At 63.9% G+C, this 17,802-nt stretch overlaps 1 protein-coding gene across 9 annotated transcripts in view; it reads right to left on the bottom strand.

Moving 5' to 3' along the window:
• The window catches only part of BCOR (BCL6 corepressor), a 73,408-nt gene that overhangs the window by 42,870 nt on the left and 12,736 nt on the right, over window positions 1-17,802 (bottom strand). For 5 of the 9 annotated variants that reach the window (XM_080575482.1, XM_080575489.1, XM_080575490.1 and 2 more), the window contains exon 1: window positions 8,465-9,105. The exons of 2 other annotated variants lie outside the window; for them this stretch is intronic. The gene's annotated coding sequence lies outside the window, so the exon portion shown is untranslated. Of the gene's footprint in view, window positions 1-8,464; window positions 9,372-17,802 lie in introns of those variants that run through there. 2 more of the 9 variants (XM_080575484.1, XM_080575483.1) reach the window with 1 other exon arrangement.

Raw genomic sequence — 17,802 nt, 5'->3', positions numbered from 1 at the left:
CAGGACAGACAGACGGACAGACAGACTGTCCTGGCAGCGGGCAGGGTGCCGCACGCTCTCGCCCCGTGTGTAGGTCGTGGCTGGAATCGGGGAGCAAAGCCCCGCTCCTCTTCCCCTGCGTTTATGCGTTCCTGTATCAGTGACAAAGTTAGAGAGGTGGAAGTCACCGAGCGGGAGCATGGGAAAAAGAAATCAGTCCGAGGAGACCTTCCCGTGCCCGGTATGACACCAAGAGCTACCCAAACAGTCTATCTGTAAAGGGAAACCACAGCAGGACAAATTGCTCTAAAATGCATCCGGTGTTGCACGAACTCTCGAAGATACCACGGGAGGGCACCTAGACTTCCACGGTGTGCTTGCACACAACAAGTTTTGGAAAGGAGCAGATGTGATTGGAAGGACGCCTCCATCTCAGCCCGCCTTGCCAAAGGGCAGCGCTCTCCCTCCCCGGGCAGGGCGCTTCGCGCCGCCGCGACACGTCTCCAAGCAACTTGTGAATCGGATTCGCCGACAAACGATGCCAGCGCCTACTCACAGGTCAGTATCATCGACTATTCATTGCCTATACGTAGCTGGAAATCTGCTGGCCTGGTAAAAACCACTGCTAACAAAACAATGTCAGCAAAGGCTGCAACACACTCTGGTGAGAGACGGGCGATTCGTGCCTACCGAGGCTCTTTCAGCACAAAGGCTTTTAGAGGAAGAAGAGAGCGAGAGAGGGAGAAGGGGGAAAGAAAAAAAGGAGGGAGGGCTCTCGTGTTTCAGGGCTGCTGTCCCCTGGGAACCAAGAACCAAGTGTAGCTTCAATCAAATGCTGACTTCTCCTCCGGGAGCTCAGTCGGAAACCTGATCTCACTAGCTCATGCCTGCCTCCATGCATATAGGCTGGGTTTTCTTTCATACCAGCAATTTGTATAAAGAGGAGAGCCAATACAGTTTATTGCGAACGAGATCTCGCAGTAACGGATCGGGAGAGAGAGATTTCTGCAGCTAAAATAAGACAACCTTCAGCCGCCTGCTCAGGGCAGGCCGCGCCGCAGCCTCCCGCAGCGCCCCACGCACGGCTCCGCCGTGGGCGCCCCTGGCGCAGCGCGGCACGGCTCAGCCTCCCACGCATCTCCCCGAGCCCTGCCTGCATCCTCCCCAGCTGGCAGCAGCCGCCCTGGGTTGGGTTTTTGTGCAACGCCAAGTTACACTTCCATTAAAACGTTCACCCCGGGAGATCACTTCCTGCTCGCAAGAATTGTTCCGGCTTCTCCCGCTGCTTGCGACTTTAGCCCGAGCCGTTTCCCCCCTCGCCCAGCGCTGCGGGGAGACCCTGGAGAGCACCCACCCTGCCCACGGGCCGGGAAATGCCCTGGTGCTGCAGGGCACGGCACGGCACGGCACAGGAGGTCTGCGCGGGTAAGGCAGGCGAGTCCTCCTGGCAGAGCTCGGCGTAACTTTGCTGCTTAATTCTGCACGGGGCTCTGCTAATCCACTTTGTACTTGCCTACTGAAACGGGAGGGAAGGAAAACACCAAGCAGGCAGCGCAAATGGGCCGGAGCAAGGTGAGACAGGGGGACGGTGGTCTGTGGGAAGGGCTTCTTAAACGCACGGCCCAGCCTCTGCTGCTGTGGGCAAGCTGGAGAGGCTTAGACACAACCCAGGACGCTGGGCTGTGGGAGCAAAGGGGATTGCCCAGGGATCAGGGATCCCTGTAGGATCTCTCCATAGCCCGGAGCTTTCACGTGGAGAAAGTTTGGCTCAGGGAAGGAATTTACACTCGGAGAAGAGGAGCTCTGCCCATCCCTTCTCGCGCCATTAGCGAGTTTTCTGAGAATTTCAAGGAGAGCTGAGAATACGCCCCCCAGCTTTGATTTCACTCCTCCGCCCCTACCCGCAACCACGCACAAACACCAGACCCGAGCTGCAGCTCCAGGCAAAGCTCCCCCAGCCCCTGCAGCAGCCCCCGGCCCCAGGTGGGCAGCACGGGGGATGCCCCGCAGCCGGAGGGCGGCGGGTGAGGGACAGGCAGCCCCGGGGCACCCGGCCCACGCAAACACAAGGACAGCCACCGGCTGTCCCGGGCACGGGGCCCGCTGCCCGCACAAGTACGGGCGTACTTCTCTCTGCTATCAGCCGTGCCAAGCGCCAGCTACGCCGATACTCCCGCGGAGGAGGAGATTTGACTTTTCTATCTGCGGATGCAGGCCCGAATGTGTTGTAATATGCAAATAGCGAAAGACGTGCGAGGCCCCTAGGTGAGGTATTCCCGAGCGCTGAACGAGCACCTGGGGTGAGAGCTAGCGCTCCTCCGGGTAAAACAGAAAAGAGAAGCCCACCCTTGGGGGTAACACACCAGCTGCTGGAGCCAGCACCCCGCAACACACCGCAGGCCGTCCGGAGGAGCTCGGGGAACGACCACACTGCAGAGACGCAGCTCGCAGCCGTGGGAGAGCGGCGGAAAGCAGAGCACATCTCGCTCCAAGCCGTCTCGCCCCTCCTCGCCAAGGAGCACGCCGAGCACAATGCCAGGCTTTCCCGGTGCAGGCTCCGCTGCGCCGCGCAGCCCCGAGCCTCCCCCCCTCTCCCCAGCGGTCTATTGAGCACACTCGCCTCTTTATACTGCCGATTCCCAGTGTGGCTGGTGGATTCTGTGCTTTCCACTTTAATTGTCTTATCCAAATAAAGCTTTGTTTTCCTTAGCACGACAATCCCAACATTCAGCCCAAGGTTTTCATTGGACAGAGGAGATATTTTATTCTCCGATTGTTTAGAGAGTCAGGGCTTACACGGAGCAGCCCTGGCTTGTGTGCCTCCGCTCACAATGGGGTCTTTGCAGCCCTGTTCTCGGCCGCGTAGGTTCGTTTTCCAGCACGATCGGGACCGCGATCATTTCTTCTCTGAATTTCATAGCTCTCCAACTCTACCCTAGACTTTAACAAGTCTTTTAGTTTGCACCTAGACAATAAATTTAGTTTAATTTAGCTTCCGGTCTTTAATTTTAGCAGGTCTTCTTTTTGCATGCAAATCAATATGGCAATTACCATCTAAAAGCTCGCCCAGCCCCAGGTCAATGTAAATTGATCATTGTCCGCCTTCTACAAAATAACACCGGGAGTCTGTGGTGCATAATGAGATTATACTGGAAACTGTCTTTCAGATCACAAATTATATTTCATGCTGTCAGGATCTTCTCCGAGCGGACTTCCTCGCATCTGTAATCGCACGGCACCGAAGCTGTTAGCTCACAAGGTGGGACTGGGCTGCGAGGAGTGCTTGTGCGCCAAGGGTGAGAGTCCCGAATAATTCAGGCAATGCCTGACAAAAACCCACGGGAAGGTGCGTTTGCTCGCTAACTTTTCCAGCGTTGGAAGAGAAGAGGGTAAAAAAAAATGCCCTCGCTGCCAAGAACTGCTGTCCAGCAAACAAGGAAAAATGAATTCCCTGCTGGAAAGCAGCAGAACTTTCCTAAATCTGCGCTCGCCGTGAGCACTTGGCCTCCTCCTTTCCATCCCCACCTCGCCTGCTCATCGGTTCAAAGGAGCGCCGCCGGCAGCGGAGGATCCCTTGGGAAACACGCGCTGCCCCGGGAGAGACGGCCCCATGCTGCACGGCTCGGCCCGAGCAGGTGGGAGGGAAAAGGTCGCCCCGGAGCAGCAGTCGCCGTGAGCCCGTTCCGCCAAAGGACACGGGGATTAACCAGAGCCAGGGCTGCTCACGGCCACGGGAACTCCCCCTGCCTGCAGCCGAGGCCTCCGCGCTGGCTCCTGCACGCACCCAGGCGTGCACACACAGCCGGCTCTGGGAGGCCGATGGGGCCAGGCTGGCTCCGTGCGAGCCCGCTCGGCTCTCTCCACGTTACTGCAAAAACAGGAGCCGGGGGAGCAGGCCTGCGCCGGCCATCCATTATTTCTCAAGCCACGCCGGTCTGAGGAGGAAGTATTAAACTCGGCCTCACGCCGCTCTCTCTGAGCCCGCACTAAAACGTGATCTATTGCGGTGCGCGGGGGAAAGATAGCGCATCGTGTATCACCTGCACGGCAGGAGCACGCCGCAGAGTCCCAGGCAAGAGCCCCACACCTCTGCCAACGCTCACAAACCCACAGCCCGCTTCTCCTCCACGCCACCACCACCCAGAGCCGCGTCGACACCAGGAGCAATGTGGCTGCCACCCGCGCTGGAGTGGGCCTTTCGCCTGCCTTTGCAGGGGCCACTCGATGGTCAGAGCCGAGGGACCTTTCAAACGACTGCCACAGCTTGCCAAGACTACTTAGGCATGTGCAGCACTCATTATTTTGGGCCACGGTGGCCTCAGTCCCCTCTCCCCGCAAACGAAGACCCAAAAGCACGTCGACAACTTTGTGTGGTCCACAAAGTTTGCTTGCGCGGGCTGCACAGGGCGCCCCGAAGCTCAGTTGCCCCAGAGCTTTGGCATCCCTCTAAAGGGACCAGCCTTGGCTTCTTTATGCTCATACGGCCTTAGAAAAAGTGAATTATTGTGGGGTGGGGGAAGAGGAGGGCGAAGGGACGGCAGTTTCCAACTGCCTGAGAAGCCACGGCTCTGGGCACGTCCTGGTAAAGGCAGACACAGTGCGTGACACGGAGCCTGGGCTGTCCACCCGCGCAGGAATAAAGCCAAGACACCAGTATTGTTTCGAGCCCCAGCCCATATTTGGGCATACGGTTCACACATTCTAAATATTGCTTTAAATATTAGAATGGAGACATTCGCCAATGTGGCTCAGAACGCACTCAAAGGCAAGAAGTCACTGCTGCTCGCTCTCAGATTACTAGCCTGGTCTTCCAGGTCTTTTTTTCTTTTTTTTTTTGGGGGGGGGGTGGTGTGTAGGGAGGGAAGCCCCGCTGAGTCTGTTTGTACTGGTCTCTATTAGATATGCAACAAATCTGCCATTTCCGGCGTTGCTTCTATCTAATTAGAGATGTATTTAGATGTGACGTGTAAATAAGCGCTGAGCTGCCTGCTGCCCTGGCTCCGCGGACTGCTCGGGAGCATTTCCAATAAGGCTGTAGCGCCCGGAACCGGGGCTCAGACAAAGAGGAATGGGAATGGTCTGCGCTGCAGGCGAATCCAACAAAACCAGCTTTTATCTATCGCTCTAAAGCCTTAACTGCTTTTAATCTGTACCGCCCAGGCTTGCACGGCACGATCGCATCTCATCCACCGAGAATGTCTCAGTACAAAAGGAAACACGCACACGCAGCGCAAATAACCCCAAACCTACGCCAGCCGCCACGCCAACCCCGCTCGCAGCCTGCCCTCCCGCTCCGCGAGGTGTGCCCGCCGTCCAGCCCACTGGGCTGCCAAAAACACGCCGAGGTCAGCGTGCCTGGCTGCTGCGCGCGCAGGACACGAGGCCAGGGCTGCCCAGAGAAAAGAAAACCCACTGACCCTGCACGCACAGCCGCGGGTGGCCACGGGCTCAGCGCTGCGAGGGGAGAAGTTGACGGAGCTGCAGGCGGTGGTGTGAACTCGCTCTCCCTGCAGGGCTGGGATCCCCCACTCCGGGGCTTCCACTGCGGCCCATGGGGGGCACGGCCAGGCCAGGGGAGGGCCGGGGATCACCCCCCGGCCAGGACTCGCCCACACGCTGTCCGAGTGGCTGCGGTGGCTCGGCCGGTCCCGTGGCCGGCCGCCCCCGGCTCCGAGCGCGCCCCGGAGTTTCCAAAGAGGAAACTCCTGGGAACGAAATAATCCGGCGCTCGCCTCATGAACTCTTTTCCTGTTGTGGGAAACCGCTCTCAAAAAGCAACTGGATGGACGGGGCAGCGCGGGGGTGCGCTGCCTGTGCGCCCCCCCAGCTCCAGCAGCATCCCTGCCACCGCTGCGCCCCGCTCCTTCCAGGCCGGGGCTGGCAGCTGCGATCCCCTCTCAGCTTTAAGGGTTAACAGCCACCGCCACCAAACAAAAAAAAAAAGGGGAAAAAAAAAAAGAAAAAAATATCGCGGTGACCTTTTCCTCTCCGACTCCCCCACTCTCCCTTTCAGGCTCCGGTTCCTGAGCTCGCAGGGAGCCTGAGCGGCTGTCTAGACCGATCTATCACAGGCGGACAAACAATACCAGGAGAAGCCCCTGCCCGGTCCCTCAGCCTCCGCCACTCACCTTAGAAATGGCGAAGAACAGAAAAGTGACCGCGCTACAATCCTACCCGGTATATTTATAGCCTTCCACACAGCCCACCTTCATGCCTGACAAATGAGATTTTGTCTGCTCTCTCAGCGTACGCTCCAATAAACACACGCACACTTTTTTTCTCCCCCCCTTTTTTTTTTTTTGGTGCCTGTTTGTTTTTGGTAACATTCCCGGGCTCGTCCCTCCGACCTCGGGGCGGGCGAGGGCCCCCCACGCCCGGGTGGGGAGGCAGGTTTGCCAGCCGGCCGGGGAGGGGCTGGGGGGGCCACACGGAAGGAGCAAGCCGGATCCGGCCGCGCGTCCACACAGAAACCAACCTGGAAACTTGAACGTGTGTCCCCCCCTCGGTCCCCCCCCCTCACCCCGAGTGCTCCCTGCCAGCCCTCCGGGTTGCGTACGGAAGAGGTACGGCGGCGCGAGGAGCCGGAGGTCCAACGCTGCAAAAGGCTGGGGAATAACTAATGAGCTGTGCAGCCCATTGATCCAGTGCATACTTCCTAATTAACTCTGAGTCACCTATTTGTGACAGCAATTCAAAGAACTGCACCAGGGATAAACTGCAACCCCGGCGTGCGAAGGCAACGGGGGGGGGGAGAGGTGGGGAGGTTGGGGGGGGGAGGAATTTGCTCCTAATCCTCCTAAAAGCAATTAGGGTGAGCGCTGCGCTGTCTACCTCTCGGAGGGGAAAAAAAATAAAAAAAAAAAGAGGGAAAAAAAAAAAAAACCCACGCAGCAGCTTCGGCAGGAGAAGCGAAAGGAAATGAATCGGTGTGTTGCAAGCGCGGCGGCACCGGGCTCCAGACAGCCCTGCGAGCGTCTCGGGGACGGCAGGAGGCGAGAGCGGCGGCGGGGAGGAAGCGGTGCGCCGGGCTCCGCGGGCAGCAGCGCGCATCTTGCGCGCCTTTTGCGCGGCGCCGGGCGGGCGGCGCGACCCGGGCACCGGCGGGAGCTGCCCCCCGGGGCCGGGATCCCCGCACCTCGCCCCCCCCCCCCCCATCCCCAGCTTTGTTCCCGGCCCCGGGAGGGAAGAAAAAAAAAAAAAAAAAGTTAATAGAAACCTTTGGAAAATCCGGGCTTTGCTGCGAGGCTACGTGGTGCGGGCTGGACTCCCCCCGCTTCCCCCCCCCCCCCTTTTTTTAATACAAACACGAATACAAAAGCTGCAGGCTCCAAAGAGCAGATGAAAGCAATGAACGGAGTTTCTGGAAAAGATTCATTAGTGGGAATTAATGCTGCGAGGAGCTCCGAGGCGATACCATTAAAGCCAGTGCCCGCACTTTGTCAGTTTTACACCGCTCGCTACGGCCGGGGCTTTTTTTTTCCTGTCGGGGGCGAGGGGGAGGTGCTCTCCGCCCCCCCCCCCCCCCCCCCCCCCCGATCAGTGAACCCGGGATCCGACAGACATCGCGGAAACGAGAGAGGGAGGGAAGCGAAGAAAAAAACACACACACACACACACACCAAGAAAGAAAGAGGAACGTGAACGCTCCGCAGCCCTCGCCCCCGGACTCGCTCCGCGAACATCAAATGCGTGCCTCATATGCTGCGCAGAGCCGCCCCGCTTGGCCCCGGCTTCACAAAGCAGCCTCCGCCGCTGCCTCCCCGCCCGGCCGGCCCCCTCCGACCGGCCCTTTGATGGCGAGCCCCGAGCCTCCCTCCGGCTCGCTCCCCAGCTCCCAGCTCCGTTTTTAAGGCTGACTAAACTTCCGTGTCACGCCGGACCTCACGCCAGGACGGCTCCGCGCACGGGAAAGCCCCGGGCCGCCCTGCCCCACGTGCGCCGCGCCGCCCGCCCCGCCGGGGAGGAGGAGGAGGAGGAGGAGGAGGAGGAAGGGGGCAGCGGAGCCCCGGGCTCCCCCGGCGCGGGCACGGAACCGCTGCGGGCTCCCCGTGCCCTCACCTGGCCGCCCCGGGGCGCGCAGCCTCCCGGTGCCGAGCGGGGACCCCCCTCCTCCCGTCCCGGCGCCCCGCTCCTCGCCCCGGCCGCTGCCTCAGCGCCTTCCCGAGCTCCGTTCCCCCCCCCCCCCTTCTCTCACCCCCCCCACGGGTTCTCCGGAGCGGACACCGCCACCCGCGGCTCCCCGAGCAGGCATCTCCGCCAGCAACTGCCTCCAAACTTCCCCTCCGCCAACCGCAGCCCCGGAGGCGCACCGGGAGAGGCGGCGTGTGCCCGTGTCCCCCCAGCCCGTCCTCCCGCGGAGCCCCCCCCGCCCCGAGCCGCAACTTTGGACCGCGTCCCCGTCGGGGGAAAAGGGGGAGGGGGGGGGGACCGAGGGGAGCCCCGTCGGGCCCCCCGGGGGCTGCGGGGCGCGGAGCGGAGCACTGACCTTCCTGCCGCGCCGTGCGCCCTCCGCGCCGTGGGTCCCGCCGGCGCCGTCGCCTCGCCCCGCTGCTCTCCCCGGAAGGGCAGCCCCGTCGGGGGGCGGGCGTGGGGGTGCGAGGAGGGGGGGGGTTGGAGAAAAGTTTCCTGACCCCCCTCCCCCTTCTCCGTGGGTGCGTGCGCCGCGGCTTGCCCCGCTGCGGGCGGGCGGGGAGCTGCAGGGCGCGGGGGGCAGGAGCGCGGCCGCCGCCTGCGCCGACGGGGCAGGTGCCCGCGGGAAGGGCTTCGCTTCTCGGCTCCGCTCGGCTCGGCTCAGCGGCGGGAGCGGGAGCAGCAGCAGCCCGCGATGCTCATTCCGGCTGCCGGCTCTGGTTTGGCAGCGCCATGTTGCTGGCTTGCTCCGGGCGAAGTTCCTGTGCTGGCGAGCGCGGCGCTCCCCACATCTCGCCCGCGCCGCCGTCTCCCGTGCCCTGGCCGCCGCGGCTTTGTGTGTGTGTGGCTGGGGATTTAATTCTCCTCCTCCTCTTCTCCTCCTCTCTCTCTCTCTCTTTTTTTTTTTTTTTTTCTTCCTCTCCCCCCCCTCCCCTCTTTAGTCCGCCGGGAAAGCCGCTCTTCCTCACCTTGCCGCTGGGAGACCGGGCTCCGTCTGCTGCACGCTGCGCTCCCCTCGCATCCCCCCTCCCTCTCTCCCTCCTCCTCCTCCTCCTCCTCCTCCTCCAGCCGCCGCCTCCCCTCCCTTCCCCTCCCCCCGGGCAGGCGCTGCACCGAGGGAGCCGCCGCCAGCAGCAGCAGCAGCAGCAGCAGCAGCGCCGCCACCGCTTTTTCCCTCTGCAAGTTTCCCCCTCCCCGGGCTGCGTTTCCCTGCCCAGGCAGGGCTCGCCCCGCCGCTCCCCCCCCCTCTCGCCCTGACTAATTGATTTGCCCCCCCCCCGCCGCGCCGCCGCCGGCCCCTCGCCTTGCCCTGCCCTGCCCTGCGCGCCCCCCCCGGCTGGCACAGCTCCGCCGCTGCCAGGCTGCGGCGCCCCGGGGGGACCCCTTGGCGCTCCCCGGCCGGCGGGGGAGAGGAAAGCCGGCCCCCCCCCCGGTTCCCCCCCCCTCGCCCCGCCGATACTCCCCTCGCTCGCTACCCAGAAGGCCAGTGGAGAACCGCAATTACCATAAAGCTCCGCTCACTCCGCTCCGCCAAGCTGTCAAAACCCCGGCGGCGGCGGCGGCGGCGCTGCCAGACGGCGCTGCGAGGCTCCGCGCCCGGCCCCGCCGCGATGCCGCCCCCCCCGGGACGCCCTCGGCCCCTCCGCCACCCGCCCCTTGGAGACCCCCCCGACCCCCAGCCGGGGCTCCCCGTCCCCGGACCCTCCGGCTCGGGGTCCCCCCGTGGCGCAGGGGCATCCCCGCCGCCCCCCGCCCCCTCTCTCTCACGACCCCCCCCGCCTTATAAAGGGGTGCCCCCCCCCCCCCCCCAGCACCCCAACTTCGCACGGCTCGGCCGCGCTGCTGTGCGCGCCTGCCCCCGGCCCCTTCTCCCGGCTCTAAAATCGGGATGGAAAAAGACGCTCGTTTGTCAACGTCTGCATTGCGCGGGGCGGGGGGGGGCCGGGGGGGGGGACCTTATTAAAGCGCGCTGTCGCCTGATCCGGCTTCGGGAGCCCGTAAGGCGCTTTCCGCAGCGTGTGAACGGGGTGGCCGCCGCGGCGGCTCAAGCGCAATTCCCCTCCGCTGCCGTTTCTCCGGCCGCTTTAAGATTTCTGCCCGGGTTCAGGAGCCCTTTAATCTCCGGGTTGGTAGTTATCGGCTGCATCTATTTACTTTGGCACGGCAACTTTTGGCTCGCCGTGCTCGCCTCGTAAATTTCACGTCCGTAACGCCCGGCTCCGGTCCCGCGGTGACCGCGGCGCGGAGGCTCCCGCGGCCCCGGGGGGGGGACCAGGGGGAGCCCCGGGGCGGCCCCGCACCGCCCGGCCGGGGGAGCGGAGATCCCGAGCAGCTGGAGCTTAGCGCGGACACTGAGCCCCGGGGGGGGGGATTTTTAATCGCGCCCCTGCGCGAAAAAGGCTGCCGGGAGCGCAGCGAGGCAGCACGGCGGGCAGGGAGCGCGCAGCTCGCGCTCTGCCTGCTCGGCTCTGAGGATGGCAGAGCAGGAGTTCCCGAAAGTTGTCCGTGGCCAAGTGCTCCCTCCTCCTCCCCGCCAAAAAAAAAAAAAAAAAAAAAAGGATGGAGAATCTCAGCCACGTCAGGAAAATCGCCAGGGTCGCCAGCTGCCCGGGGAGGGGGGGGGGGGGCACGGAGCGCGCACAGCCCGGTCACGGCTGGCATTTCGCGAAACTGGCTTTGGGGTTTTCGCTACGTATCTCAGAAGAAGTCGTCCCGTCTCGAAGCAGAAGTGAAAGATCCACCGGCTGAAACCCGAAACTCCGCGCCGCTCGCCTTCCTCGCCCGGCAGCGGCCGGCCCGGGCCGGGGGGCGGTGGGCGCACGACCCCCGGGGGGCTGCGGGCGAGGCCGAGCAGCAGCCGCCGGGTTTGCTGCCGGGGCGGCGGGCCACGCACGTGAAAAAAGGCAGCCACACGTTTTTTTAATCTCCGATAACAAGCAGAAGGACACCTGGCCTATTACGCTGTAAAGCTATTTTTTATAAAGACGTTTTAGGGCTAGACATTAAAAGTTATTAGACTGAACACACGTGAGTTACAGACACACAGCTGGAGGAAAGGCCTCTGCTTTTTTTTTTTTTTTTTTTTTTTTCTTTTCTTCCCTTTCCTAGGGAAAACCTCGTTAAAATCGCTCCTTTCGGTAGGAAAGCAGAACTATCGCGGCTCTCGGCGAGGTGGCCGCAGCCGCGGCTTCCCGGCTGCGCTGGCTCCCGGCTTTGTCTGTCCCCGCGGGGCTGGCTCCGCGGTGCCATCGGCCCCCACTTGCATCACAAAAGTCGCCCGCTTCCCTTCCCCCGGGCGGCAAAGTCCAGATCACATGCGCCTGCCTACGGCGTGGGCTTGGGTGGTTTTCTTCTGTGGTTTTTTGCTTTTTGTTTGTTTCTCGTATTAATTTGTGTGTTGTTTTTTTTTTTTCCTTTAACCGGTGATTTCAAGTTATCTCGCAGAAAACTCGCTCCACTTTTTTTTTTTTTTTTTAATTTTTAACCGTAGTCAAACTTTTCTTTCTTTGTGCACGCCGTTTCCTCCGCGGCGGGGAGGAACAGAACCGCGCTTGTTCGCCTCTGTGCCTTTTTTGTTCCCCGGGTCCCCGAGCTTTGCGGCGGGGAGGCCGCCCAACACATTGGGGCTTCAGTTCGCTCCTCCCGCGGCCTGGCTCGGCCCGGCTGCGAGCACGGCCGTGCTAAGCCGGGAAAACAGAGCTCGCTGCCGCCTGCACAGCGCCGGGCCCTGCCCTCCCGCACGCCCCGGGGGGAGCTGACCCCCGGGTCAGGCCGCTGCGCGCTGCTCTCGGCCCGGAGCCGGGGGGGCTTCCACGCACAGCTGCTCGGCGCTCCGCGCTGCTGCTGCTGCTGCTATTGCTGCTGCTGCTAATACTGCTGCTATTGCTGCTGCTAATGCTGCTGCTGCTGCGGAGCCGGGCGAGGATGCGCTCGCGCGAACGGCTGCTCCGATAATGCTAAGCACTTAACCTCCTCGTAAAGACAAATCCATTGTTAATGGCAGAATGGACTTCTCGCAGGAGGCTTCCAAATGGGACGGCTTTACTCCGGCTCTCATTTACCTCCAGCAAGGCCTCTAATGGGAAGCCCCCCCTCCTCCCCTCCCCGTGCCCCCGGCCCGCACGCCTCGGCTCCCAGCAGCTCCAGACTGCCTTCCGCATGCCCCAAAAGTTGGGGGTCAGGACCCCCGAGCTGAGAGGCCGGGCCTCGGCCCCCTCCGGGCCTCCCTCCCTTGCCGGGAACACGGCGAGCGGAGAGCCCGTGTCTCCTGGGCTCGGGGAACGAGGGAGAGGGGAGCCGGGTGCTGCGAAGGTAAAATGAATTAATGCGAGCGAGGTGCTCCGACAGCCTGGTGATGAGTGCTAGGAAAAGCCTATAAATAACAGATCACTGTCCTAAGCTCTGAATTGCCCTGCTTGAGTGTGTCTTAAATCAGACCTTTATCATTGCTTATTGTAAGGCTGTTTTTAATGGAAGTGTAGAAATCTGAATAACAAAACAAGACAAGCCTCAATTGGCGTTATACGGGGTCTGCGGCGCTTTCAGACCTGACACGGTGCCAGCATATTGTTACACCGCCATGCGAACTCCCCGCGCAATCAAGGGGGTTTTGCATAGCACAAGTACCATAATTTTAGTTCGCAGTTCAGGGCTACTCTGTTGACAGGAGATCCATTATTTCCACCCCCCCCCTTCCCCTCTCCCCAGAAGAGCCCGAGAACGCGTTCGGTTCACGGACCGAGCGCCGCGCTCTCTCTCGTACAAAGGAGAATGACAAATCTCCCCGCTTGGCTTTGCTTTGCTCCGCACCCTTCCCCCGCTCCACAAAAGAGCCGCGATGCCCGCGATCCCGTGGCCCTGCTCTCTCTCCGCTCGGCAGAGGCAACCCACCACGGACCGACAGACACACCGACGGACACACCGACGGACACACCGACGGACACACCGACGGACACACCGACGCTCCTCGGGCAGCCTCCGGCCGCCGGGGCCCGGGCAGAGCTCGGCGGGGGTCGCGCAGCCCCCGGCCCCCCGGGCTGGGGAAGGGGCAGCAGGGCTGCGGGAGGGCAGGGGGAGAGGGGCGCGGGGTGTCCCCAGCTCTCCCGCTCGCAGACCTCGGCCATTTTGTCTGCTCGCGGTGTCCCCATGTCCCCCCCCCCTCTGCGGGCACCGGGATGCTGCGGGGGGCAGCGGGCCGGGGACAAACAAAACCCCGTCCCCGGGCGGGGAGCAGCGCGGGCGAGGTGTAGCGGTGTAGCCGTCGCCTCCCGGCCACACGCTGCGCCCCCGGCCCCGGCGGGGTGCCCGAGCCTGGCGTCGGGTCCCCGGGCTCCGGCTGCGCCCCCGGCCCCGGCTCGGCGGCCACCGCGCTCCGGAGTTTCTGTATCATCCGTCGGCCGGGGGAAGCGCCACGGTTTGAAGGTGTGTTTGTGCAGCCTGCAGCTTGTATGTTAATAATTGGATACAGTCGATGAATCACCTCCGTCCTCCTTCTGGTTTTGTTTTTGTGTTGTGTTTTGTTTCAGAGGGGGTGGGGAGAGAAAGCGAGGAGACGGTGCCGTGCCTCAGCCCTGAATACCAATTCCGCGGCCGGGTTCGCAAACACTGGGGTTATTCACTCCGCCCCAGAGGTGACAGCGGGCTCCGGGCCGCCGGGGGCCTCCGCCGCGCCGCGGAGCGGGACCGGCTCCCGGCTGGGAGCCCGCAGCGGCGGGTGGCTCGCCGGGCTGCCTGCACGCGAAACGAGAGCCCGCAACATCAAAGCGGCAGCGGAGCGGGGGCAGGGAGGGGCTCTCGGGGTGTACACGTGTGTACTTTTCCAGAGAAAAGCCCCTAATTTTTCAAGTCGGATCCTTCTCTCTCTCTCTCTTTTTTTTTTTTTTTTTTCGCTCGCATGGCAGACACGCGGAGAGATTCTTTAGTCCTGTACTTAACACTTCACAGTGTTTTTAGCAATTAAGGCGAGAGGGGGGTGGGTACAAAGATAAGCCACTTTTGCGCCCTGCAAGTGTGAAAGATAAGATAACAGTAAGCTGGGGCAAAACGTCTGCTTGCAGCCTCCCCCCAGCGATTCTGATCGGTCACCTCTTATCGCAGAAAATGTTCATTTCGAAAGCGGCTTCGAAAAAACAAGGGAAAAGAAAAGTATTTTCCGCTTAGAAATGCCATTTAAAGCCTCGTCCTCGCTCCGGCTCCCCGCGTCCTCCCCCCGCCGTGTGCCTGCGCCCGTCGCGGCGCACCTCTCGCATCCCGGCGCGGCTCGGGGAAGCCGAATCGCGCAGGTAAGCGGGGACCGAAACCCTCCGGGCCCGCCTCCCCCTTGACCCCCCCCCAAACCCCCCCGAGGGGGCTCGGCCCCGGCCGCCTCGCTGCTTCTCCCCCCGGCCTGCGCCAGCCGCGCTGCAGGATCCCCTGCCGGCGGCGGAGCTCGGCGCCGCCTCGCCCCTGGCTTCCTCCCCCCGCGCCCCCCCGGCCGCTTCCGACCCCGCGGCCCGGCAGGCACACACCGGGCACGCCGCCCGGCCCCCGCCCTGCCCTCCGCCGCCGCTGCCCGCGGATGCAGGCAGGATGCGGCCGCCGCTCCTCCCCGCCCGCCGGGCAGCGCCCACGCCGGGGCCGGGGCCACACGCCGCCTTGTGTGTCCCCCCCCTCCCAACCCGGGGAGCGGAGTTTCCCCCCGGGCGGCCTCGCTCCGTCGCCGTCGGCCGAGATCCCGAGGGAAAAAGGCCGGGCGACGCCGCCCCGAGGGCGAGGCGCCACCGCGCTGCCCTCGGAAGCCGTGCGGGGCGTGTGCGGGGCGCTGCTTGTGCCCACCCCTGGCCCCGACGGAGCCACCGCAGCGGCCCCCGAGCAGCCCCGACGTGCAGCCGGCCGGGGGGGGGCTTCCCCGGGCTCGCCGCAGCAGCCGTCTCCTCCCGCCGCCCTTCTCAGAAACACCTCGGTGCCGCGTTCTCGGAGTGAGTGGGTCAGCAGCTGATGACAAGGGAAAAAAAAAAAAAAAGAGAGCGAGCGAAAAGAAGAAGAAGAAAAAAAAAAAAACACCCTCCCAAAGCCTAGCCTGGCGCGATTACTCATCCCCAGAGTTCCCCTAAGTCAGAGAAACTTGGCCAAGTCCCAAGGCCGAGCCGTTAGCACGGTCTGAGGCTCCCCGGGCACCTTCCGCCGCGGGCACGGGGCCGCGGGGCTCGGCGGGGGGCTTGGGGCCGGGGTCGGGGCCGGGGCCGGGGCCGGGGCTGGGGCCGGGGCCGGCGGGGAGCGCGCGTCCCCCCAGCGCCGGGGGCTCCCGGCGCTCGCTCGCGTTATTGTGGAGCGTTTTTATCTTCACAGTCACATCGGCAGCTAACGAAGCTCGGCGGCTGCAGCCCACACGACTTTGGTTCCCTGCATTTATCCTTCAATAAAAGCCGATTCCTTTATTAGAAACAGGAGACGTGTCTCCTACCGCCCCTATCAAATCCCAACTGGCGAGGCGCAGCCGACACCTCCCCCTCAGCACCCCCCCCTTGCCCGAGAGGGGCAGGCGGCACCACCCCACGGCCTACATCCCCCCCTCTACCCCCCCGGACCCCCCACCGAGCGCATCCCGCTCCCCCCGGGGCCGGGGGCAGCCCGAGCCCCCTCCCCGAGCCCCCCCGGCCGGAGCAGCAGAGCCCCGGCGGCCCCTCGCTGCTGTGCGCCCCCCGCGCAACCAGCCCGCTCCGGCACGGCACGGCACGGCACGGCACGGGCAGCCGCCTCCCCCCCTCCCGCTCCGCTCCTTTACCCCCCCGCTCCGCCAAATCAATCGCCCCCACCAGGCGCACCCACACGACTTTCGTTCCCCTGCATTTATCGTTCAATAAAAGTCGTTTCCTTTATTAGAAACAGAGGAGACGCTTCTCCCACCGCCCTCACCTCGTGCCCCCTCCGCGGGCGCAGCCGGCGGCCCCCCCTTCCATGTCCCCCGTCCCCCCCCCTCCGTCCCCCCTGCGCCGAGCGCAGCCCTCCCCGGCCCCCCCGCCCCCCCTCGCTCCCGCCGCCCCCTAAAAATAATAACAATAACAGTAATAATAATAACAATAATAACAGCCGCCGGCCCCGGCAGCCGCGGCAGCCAGCCCCCCCATCCCCCTCCTGCGAGCCCAGCCGCCCCCTCCCCTTCCCTCTCAAATCCCCCAGCGCTCGGCGCAGCCAGCCCCCCCGCCCCCCCCCCGCCTTTCCCCAGGCGCAGCCAACGACCCAGCAAATCCCCTCGCCCGGCTCGGCACGGCCCCCGCCCGCCCCACGGCCCCCCCCCATGTCCCCCCGTCCCTCCCGCCCCCCCCCCGGGCACCGAGCGGGGCTGCGCGGCGGCCGCGTGTGATGCTGCGAGCGGAGCTGCCGGGCGGGGAAGGCTTCCCCGGGGTGCCGCCGGCAGAGACGGCGCTGGGAGGATGCCGGCCAGCCGTGCCGAGCCGTGCCGAGCCGTGCCGAGCCGTGCCGAGCCGTGCCGAGCCGTGCCGTGCCGCGCCCCTCCTCCGCGCTCCGTGGAGAGCGCACCGCGGAGCTCTCCCCGAGCCGAGGAGGGGCCGGGACGGAGCGCGCTGTGTATCGCATTAAATGAATCGCCTGGCTCCGGAGGAGGAGGCAGGTGATTCTGCCCGACACAATGAGGGGTTTTGAGCGCTGCGGAATAAAGCGCCCTTCATCGGCCCCGGGGGCGCCGGGGCCCGGCTCCGCCGCGGTACCGCCTGGCCCCCGGGGGAGCCCGGAGCTCCCCGGCGCCCGGAGCTGCGGCGCCCCCCGACCGCGCCCGGAGAAAGGGAGGCGGCCGAGGGGGGGGTGGGGGGGTGGAGGGGGGGCTGCAGCCGGTGCCCCCCCGGGGGCGGCCCCCTGGGAGGCAGGGGAGCGGGCGGGGAGCGGGCGGCCCGTCGGGCACGGCACGGCGCGGCACGGAGCGCGGGGCCCCCGGGCGGAGCTGCCCGGGTTGGGGCCGTGGCAGGCGTTGTTTTCCTCGGAGAGCAGAGGAGGAGGAGGAGGAGGAGGAGGAGGAGGAGGAGGAAATCTCCGGGTTTTTAATGAGGGGGTGCAGCGGGGCTGAGCGCTGGGATTACACGGCGCGGAGCCGGAGCTGCGGGCTGTGTGTGTGCGCGCAGGGCTGGCCGTCCCCGCCTGTCTGCCTGCTAATCGCACGTTTTCCGCTGTTAAAAAGAAACCGAGACGCTGTGGCCGAGCCCAGCGCTGTCTCTGTGACTGTGACATGAAAAGATGGCGCTCTCTCCCCTCCCCCAGCCTCCCTCTCGGCTTACACTTCCTCCCCAACAGCTTTTGCCTTCCAGTTTTTTAAAGCCCTCTTTTCTCCTTTCCTTCCCCCCCCCCACCTCCTCCGGCCGGATACCGCGAGCTTCCCAGCCGATCGGTGGGTCTCTTGTTATTGCGACGATTATTTTTTAATTTTTTAATTATTTTTATTATTATTAGTATTATTTTTTAATCTCTAACCTCGCTCTTTTCGCCTCTCATTTTTCTCGGAAACCTCGCTCTCCCTCTCTTTATGCCTCGCTCTCTTGTGAACTTCTGCTGCTAATGGGAGGCAGTTTGCAAGAGGCGGGGGGGGGGGGGGGGGAGAGGAGAGGAGGAAAAGAAGGGGGGGGGGGCACTCACCCAGCCGCTTCTCCCCCACCCCTCCTATTTCCTCCCTCTCCCCCGAGGCAGCCGGGGCAGGAAGGCGAGCCG

The sequence above is a fragment of the Anser brachyrhynchus genome, assembly GCF_964034855.1.
Source record: "Anser brachyrhynchus genome assembly, chromosome: 1".
In the NCBI taxonomy this organism is placed as follows: Eukaryota; Metazoa; Chordata; class Aves; order Anseriformes; family Anatidae; genus Anser; species Anser brachyrhynchus.
The sequence above is the reverse complement of the archived record's forward strand: the minus strand, read 5'-3'. Positions and strand labels throughout refer to the sequence as shown.